This window comes from Crinia signifera, chromosome 1 (genome assembly GCF_055691185.1).
Source record: "Crinia signifera chromosome 1, ASM5569118v1, whole genome shotgun sequence".
In the NCBI taxonomy this organism is placed as follows: Eukaryota; Metazoa; Chordata; class Amphibia; order Anura; family Myobatrachidae; genus Crinia; species Crinia signifera.
This window is the reverse complement of record NC_139217.1, coordinates 114,716,827-114,724,390: the sequence shown is the minus strand read 5'-3', so window position 1 is coordinate 114,724,390 and position 7,564 is coordinate 114,716,827. Positions and strand designations below refer to the sequence as shown.

The 7,564-nt window shown below is 41.0% G+C and overlaps 1 long non-coding RNA gene across 1 annotated transcript in view; it reads right to left on the bottom strand.

Annotated features, from left to right (window-relative positions):
- Positions 1 to 660: 660 nt before the first annotated feature.
- LOC146026343 (uncharacterized) overlaps positions 661 to 7,564 on the bottom strand; it is an 82,157-nt gene continuing 75,253 nt past the window's right edge. Inside the window, exons 2-3 of the long non-coding RNA XR_014454435.1 lie at positions 1,572 to 1,659; positions 661 to 1,073 (exon numbers count right to left, since the gene is read on the bottom strand). This is a non-coding gene — a long non-coding RNA (uncharacterized LOC146026343). The remainder of the gene's footprint in view (positions 1,074 to 1,571; positions 1,660 to 7,564) is intronic.

The window sequence follows — 7,564 nt, the reverse complement described above, 5'->3', positions numbered from 1 at the left end:
AATTGCTGCAGTCATTCCAGAGTTATGCTGGAACATACTGTACATATGAGTGTGCAGCAAAAATTTGGGTTTTAAATGAATAAAAAATGTACTGTAATTAATTTTGATTTGGAATTTTTTTAGTTGCCTCGGCCGTGTTTTAATACGCTCGTATGTAAAATTCCAGGATCTTCCCTTGTAAACTGTGGATTTGTATAGAAAGACAGAAGGACACATTTTCACTTTTACATACTGTAGTGGATTATGATGTATGTCTAGTCAGGCATGCTTGTGCATTTACTTACCAAAAAATTATGGTATGGAGGATGACTTCAAATAAATTTCATGTTTGTGTTCCAAAGAGAAGATTGCTATAAAGTCATTAACTGCATCTCCGCCTGTCTGCTATTCATTACAGAATAGATTGCACAACTATAAAATTGCAGAACCTCAGACAAATATCTGGAAGTGCTTATAGTAGTGTGTAAGTTACCTAATTTTCAGTGGTCCATGGGTATCCAACAGAAAATCAGGGTGTGATCCAAAATCAATAAATAAGAGGATTTGTAAGACATTATTTTTTATAGTACATCTTTAAGATATGAAGTTGGTTATGATTTAGACAGCATAGATTTATGCACATTAAAATGAAAAGTACAGAAATAACCATCGGGAGAAAAACATATTAGTGGTATACATTATCCAATACTATGGAAGGTGGAATAAAACACAATGAAAAACATATATCCTATTATTCCATAAAGGGCTCTTGCTATGCCAACCAAAATGATTGGTGGGTAATACACATTGCACAATACATTAGCTCAACAAGCTTAGGGACTATTTTTACAATACGTAGTTACTATAGAGAAAAGCAGCTCTGTGCTATATTACATTATGGAGTCAGAGATGTCCGCAAAACTGATGGTTTGCATCCATCTCGATGTTCTCAGAACTGTATCTGGTGGCAGTGAAAACGTGGGGCATGCAGAGACCTCTTGCTCTGTCCTTGGAAAAGATTTTCTGGCCATCGGCTGACTGAATCCACTGGCAATCCTTGAGTAACATGAGAGTTACTCAGATGATCAATGTTCCTGCAGATTGAAAAGTTAATTTTAATGGCAGATAAAATCCTCTTGTACATCTAGTCTGCCCATTTTTTGCTTTTTTTCAACTCAAACCTTATTTGTTCCTTAATTTTGTTCTTAATGTGTATCCCAAGCAGGTTTGTATAGCTCTACTGTCTTAGCCTCTACCACCTCTGATGGGAGGCTATTCCACTTTTTTAAAACCGATTCTGTGAAGCAGTTTTTTGTCAATTTCCCTGAACCTTCCTCCTCCCAGTTTCAGTGTGTGTCCTCGTTTTCTAGTACTGTACTTCTTCCTGTAAAGAACGTCTCCCGCTGTGTAAAACCCTTGCTACTGTATATAGGGAAGTTTCTATCATGTCCCATCTTTCCCTTCTCTGCTCCAACCTGTACATAGTTTGATCTTGTAGTCTTTTCTGGGTAAGTTTTGTAGGTCATGTACTATATATACTGTATATATTCTGGAGATATGGCCTCAGAACTTAGCACAGTCCAGTGACTTACTGTATACAGTGGAATTTTTTTTGCCGCTGAATCCTCTCCCTATGCAACCACATGCATTTGACTTCTCATTTCTTAGGTTTATGATTTCCTGGTTGTATAAAAATGAAACAGGGGAATTATATTGCAAACACTGAAAGTCAAAGTCTGCAAGAAAAATGTGAACATTGTGCAAACATTTTGGCTTAATTTGCCACATATTTGGTCTTTCAGCGACAAATACAAATTGGTAAAAGAATTTAGTTATTGCTTACATAATGAGTGCCCATTGATTTTTTTATGCCATTTCAGTGGCCTATGTCTGAGTTAATGTACTAATGCAGAAGTCAGTAATAGCAGCCACACACCAGGGACGGTGGCTGCCCACTCCCTCACCTGCTATTTGTACCAGTATGCATGAAGCGCTACATGGCGTCAGCCCAACAGTCAGTCGCTCATTATGAGTTTTCCTGCTTCCTGTAACTTTCCCTACTAATGCCCCTTTCAGACCGCACTTTTTACCCATTATTTTGATGTTTTTTTATCGTTTTAAAATGGTAATTTGTGCAGTCTGAAAGGTACAGAGTGAATTTACCGTTTCTATTGAACTGGTATTTCTAAACGGTAATAAAGCAGGGTCCTACCCGTTTCAGACCCATTTTTTTTTTCATCCATTGTTTTCTATGGGTTAAAATGGGTTCAGTGTTGTGGAGGAACAAAAACTGCATTGAAATACCATTTAAGGACAAAAACTGCACTGAAATACCATTTAAAGACACCGTTTTTTTTTAGAAATGTTTTAAAATACCTGGTCAAAGCCAGTTTTGCGGTCTGAAAGCAGCATAACTGAAGTCACCAGCTGTCAGCCACATCATAAAGGTACTAGCTAGATATAGAGCCAAGTAAACTGCCAAGAATGTCACAGGTAAAAGGACCTATAGGTACATAAGGTATTGAATACATTGGAAGTTTTAAGGATTGCAGGAATGAGGAATGGTAGATAGGGTTGGGGCACTTTGTAATCTCACTAAAATGGGAGAAAGCATAATTTATTTCCATCAAGACTGAGGGGGGCATTGGGACATTTATGCCCATCAATAGGGCAGGAATGATGGGTATTTACTTACTTTCATCAAGATGAAGGGGCAGCATTTACTGTGTTCTTGCAAAGACTGTGGGTATATATCATATAACTAAAATCACTTTATTTTGAGTGAGAAACAAATGTGTGCGAATGTCACAAAGTTATGGCTGCTTGATACTCTCGCAGTTGATAGCAGTTCCCTGACATTTCTTCCCCTAATCTGGGCTTTATCGCAATGTCAATGTACTTACTTTATACACTGTAGCTGTGGGCCATGACTACTGGATAAACAAAAAATTCAATATACAATACAATATAAATTTATCTGAAAGATAAAAAGTTAACATTTTTGGAAAACATATTAATGTAGTAAATCACTGAAAAGTAACTAGAGGGTCTCTCTGCATGTGACATGGCAGTTAGGAGTTGATTGACTGGTACTTTATCACCATTCACTTTATATACATCCAAGGCTTAGTAAATAGACCGCTAGAAGGGGGCGTGGCTGGGCCGAGCATGTGAGAGGACGCAAGGAGAGTGAGCTCCGCCAAGATCCTTGAATCTATCCTTCCCAAGAAACTATAGGCTGCCTGTTGCCAGTACCTCACCTCCTACAAACAGTTCTGCTTCTCCGGTGTACCTCCGGTGAGCTGGGTGACTCCCTGGGACTGGTGTGCACCTTCTCTCCTTTTAACGCTCCTGTTAACGAGACTCCTGTCCCGCTGTGCATGCTGCTTGCTGCCCTGGGAGCCGCGTGCCTGCCGCTGCCATCCTAAGATCTGAGCGAGAGAGCTCCAGATGGAGCTGGCGGCTGGTCCCTGTTGCGTTCTACTAGCGGGGATTGTGGGCAGTGCCCAGGCGCCATCTTGTGACCCTGCTACACTCAGGGCCAGAGGAAGACTTACCGGCATCCTGAGGTCTGGCCAGCATCCTGAGATCTGTGCTGGGGTGCTCCGGATGGGGATAGTGGCTGGCCTTTGTGAGGTTCTGCGTGGGGAGACTGCAGACAGCACCCAGATGCCATCTTGGGATCCTGCTGCACATGGGTCTGATAAAGCTATAAGAGCATCTGCTCCATCATCACGGTGAGCCTGCACTAACACCTGGAGAGTGAACTTCTCAGGCACACAGGTGCACTCAACTTATTAGGCAGCTACAGTTCAGTAATATATAATTTTTGGGGAGGGTTGCAGTTGAGGTGTATATTTGAGGGCTATCCTTTTGAGTTACCCCTAGGTGCTGATACCTGAGAGGACATACAATACGAGTGCTCCCACTGTATCCCTCCTGCATTTCATATTATGGTGAAAACTGGGAATACAGCTGAAGCCTCCAAGCTGGAGAAACATGCCAGCATCTCTCAGCCTAATACCCCCCCCCCCCTTCTCAATCTTGTGACCCCCCTTCACCATCTGAACCCTTAAGGGTCTGCTCCCTCCGATACCACCACTCATTCAACTCAACAAATTCTCCTGGCCATAACGTCATCCGAACAGCGTGTTACAGACAAAATAGGTCAGGTGCAGATAGATATCTCACTGATTAGACATGACATGCAAAAGCTATGGGAGAGAGTGGGTGAAGCTGAGCACCGTATTTCTGACCTATCCTCTGAAGGGTAAAGTTGATGACCTATCGACGCAAATGTCGGCTGTTAAAACAAAATTATCTGACAAGGAGGGATGCCTGAGAAGCAATAATGTACGCATATTTGGATTCCGGAGAAGGCTGAGGGCTTCCTCAATTCCTAGAAAACTGGCTACTCAAGTCGTTTAACCGGGAGGAGTTTAGTCCACAGTTCTCCATCGAGAGGGTACACAGACTGCCTTCCAGACCACCCTCACCGGGTGCACCTGCAAATACCTTCATAGCCCGCTTCTTGCACTACAAAGTCCTTGATACTCTACTGAGACTGGCTCGGACACAGGGTCCATTAAAATTGGATAACCATACTATCTCTATCTACCCTGACTTTGCCATGGAGGATCACAAATGGTTGGAGGGTTGGAGGAGATTTTAAACTAGGCGACGGGGGGGTGGGGGTAGCAAGACATTATGGGACCATCAGGGAGAGAAGCCGGACTGGGATCAGGAATCATATGGGGGAAGGAGATGGGGGGGGGGACGGAGACATAGACAAAGCCCTGGGACATAACAAGGGTATAATCGGGGGTAACTCTCAGGGTGCATCAGGAATGTCATGTAATAAAATGTTATGTTGTAACAGTCACGTTACCCCATTACAGTTCTTAGGTACAGATGATCTTAGTATACGGGAAGGAGGGAATGACAGAGGAAGAATTCCCGGAACTATGGAGAGGGCAGGCAGTGTGCATGGTGGGGAGGCCTGTAGAGAGTCTATTGAAGGGGAGAGGGGAAAGAGGAAGCTAGTAAAGAATTCAAATGGGTCCTGGGGTGAAACTAATCACAATATTAGAGCCATATCTAAAAATAAACATAAATTAAAATGCTTACTGGCTAATGCAAGAAGCTTAGTGAGTAAAATCGGGGAGCTTGAAACGGTGATCAGTAGAGATGACTACGACATCATTGGTATTACAGAAACATGGTGTAATGAGTCGCATGACTGGGCATTAAACATGGAGGGATATACACTCTACAGGAAAGACAGGGAAAATAGAAGGGGCGGGGGTGTGTGCCTATATGTAAATAATAACTTAACATCATGTGAGAAAAATATGAGCACAGACCTGGAAGACGACAACTCAGAGACAGTGTGGGCAGAGATAACCGACAATAATAAGAAACCAAAAAACAAATTTATAATAGGGGTATGCTATAGACCACCAAATATAAATGAAAGGGAAGAGTCTCTTCTTTTAAACCAAATCAAACAAGCATCAAATCAGGGTCAGGTATTAATTATGGGGGATTTTAATTTACCCGACATTGATTGGGAAAACGAAACCGGTAAATCAGCAAGAAGCAATGGGTTCTTAAGCTTACTTAAAGACCAGTTTATTACACAAACGGTAGAAACTCCAACTCGTGATGAGGCGCTCTTGGACTTAGTATTAACAAATAACACAGACTTAGTTTCAAACACAAAAGTAATTGAACAATTAGGGAATAGTGATCACAATATGGTTTCACTGGAAATCAACTTCAGTAAATTACATCAAAAAGGATCTGCAAAAATACTAAACTTCAGAAAAGCGAACTTTGAATTATTCAGGGAAGCCCTTACAGGAATTGGGTGGAAAACGGTTATGGAGGGAAAAAATGCAGAGGAAATGTGGGATACTCTAAAAAAGGTGCTTGATTCACTAACTATTGAATACATTCCTAAAGTAATTAAAGGTAAATTCAACAAAAAAAAGCCACCATGGTTGGACAAAGAAGTAAGGTCAGCTATCAACAATAAAACCAGAGCCTTTAAATTCTATAAAAATAACTTGAATGAGGAGGCGTTCGCAAAATACAAAGAATCAAACAAAACTTGTAAAGGGGCAATCAAAGCAGCTAAAATATTATATGAAGAGTGCATAGCCACTGAAAGCAAAACCAACCCAAAGAAGTTTTTTAAATACATAAATAGTAAACGTTTAATTAAGGAAAACATAGGCCCACTAACTGATACTAGTGGAAAAAGTGTTACTGAGGACAAGGGAAAAGCAAAACTGTTAAATGAGTTCTTCTCATCAGTATTTACTAAGGGAGAGCAGACTGTGGAACGAACATTTACCACAAACGGGACAAATAAGCCAGATCTCATTGTGGATTTCACGCCGAAGGAAATAATACTGAGGCTAAGCAAACTCAAAACAAATAAGTCACCAGGGCCAGATGGGATTCATCCGAGGGTATTAATGGAATTAAGGGATGAACTAGCTACCCCCCTACATTATATTTTTAGCAAGTCACTATCGTCAGGTATAGTACCAAAAGATTGGAGAATAGCAGAGGTAGTGCCAATATTCAAAAAAGGAAAAAAGGAAGATCCCGCTAATTACAGACCCGTTAGTTTAACATCAATTGTGGGTAAACTATTTGAAGGATTTTTAAGGGATGGTATCCAGGAATATTTAGATAATCACCGTCTACTCAGTACTAACCAACATGGGTTCGTGAAAAATCGTTCATGCCAAACTAATCTACTAGGGTTCTATGAAGAGGTTAGCAAAAACCTCGATAATGGAAATGCTGTAGATGTGATTTTCCTAGATTTCGCTAAAGCATTTGATACTGTCCCACACAAGAGATTGATTAATAAAATGGAGAACCTAGGATTGGGTGAAAATATCTGCAGATGGGTAGGGAATTGGCTATGTAATAGAGAACAAAGAGTGGTTGTGAATGGTGCCGTATCAGATATGATACCGGTACTAAGTGGAGTGCCCCAGGGCTCGGTTTTGGGGCCCATTTTGTTTAACATTTTTATTAACGATATTGGGATAGGGTTACTCAGCAATGTATCCATCTTTGCGGACGATACAAAACTTAGCAAAGTCATCAAATCACCAGAAGATGTCACCATGCTTCAAAATGATCTTGCAATTCTAGATGAGTGGGCTAAAAAATGGAAGATGAGGTTCAATGTAGATAAATGTAAGGTTATGCACCTTGGGAGACACAACCAGTGTGCAAGTTACAACCTTAGCGGAGAGGAACTGGGTAATTCCATACTTGAAAAGGATCTAGGAGTCCTAATAGACAGCAATCTAGGATGTAGTGCCCATTGTAATGTAGCTACAAAAAAGGCCAACAAAATTCTGGCATGTATTAAGAGGGGAATGGAAACTAGGGACTCAAGGGTAATTATGCCACTATATAAAGCATTGGTGCGACCTCACCTAGAGTACGGAGTACAGTTCTGGGCCCCACACTATAAAAAGGACATCATAGAATTAGAAAAAGTCCAAAGGCGAGCAACAAAGCTTATTAGGGGAATGGAGAATTTAAGCTACGGGGA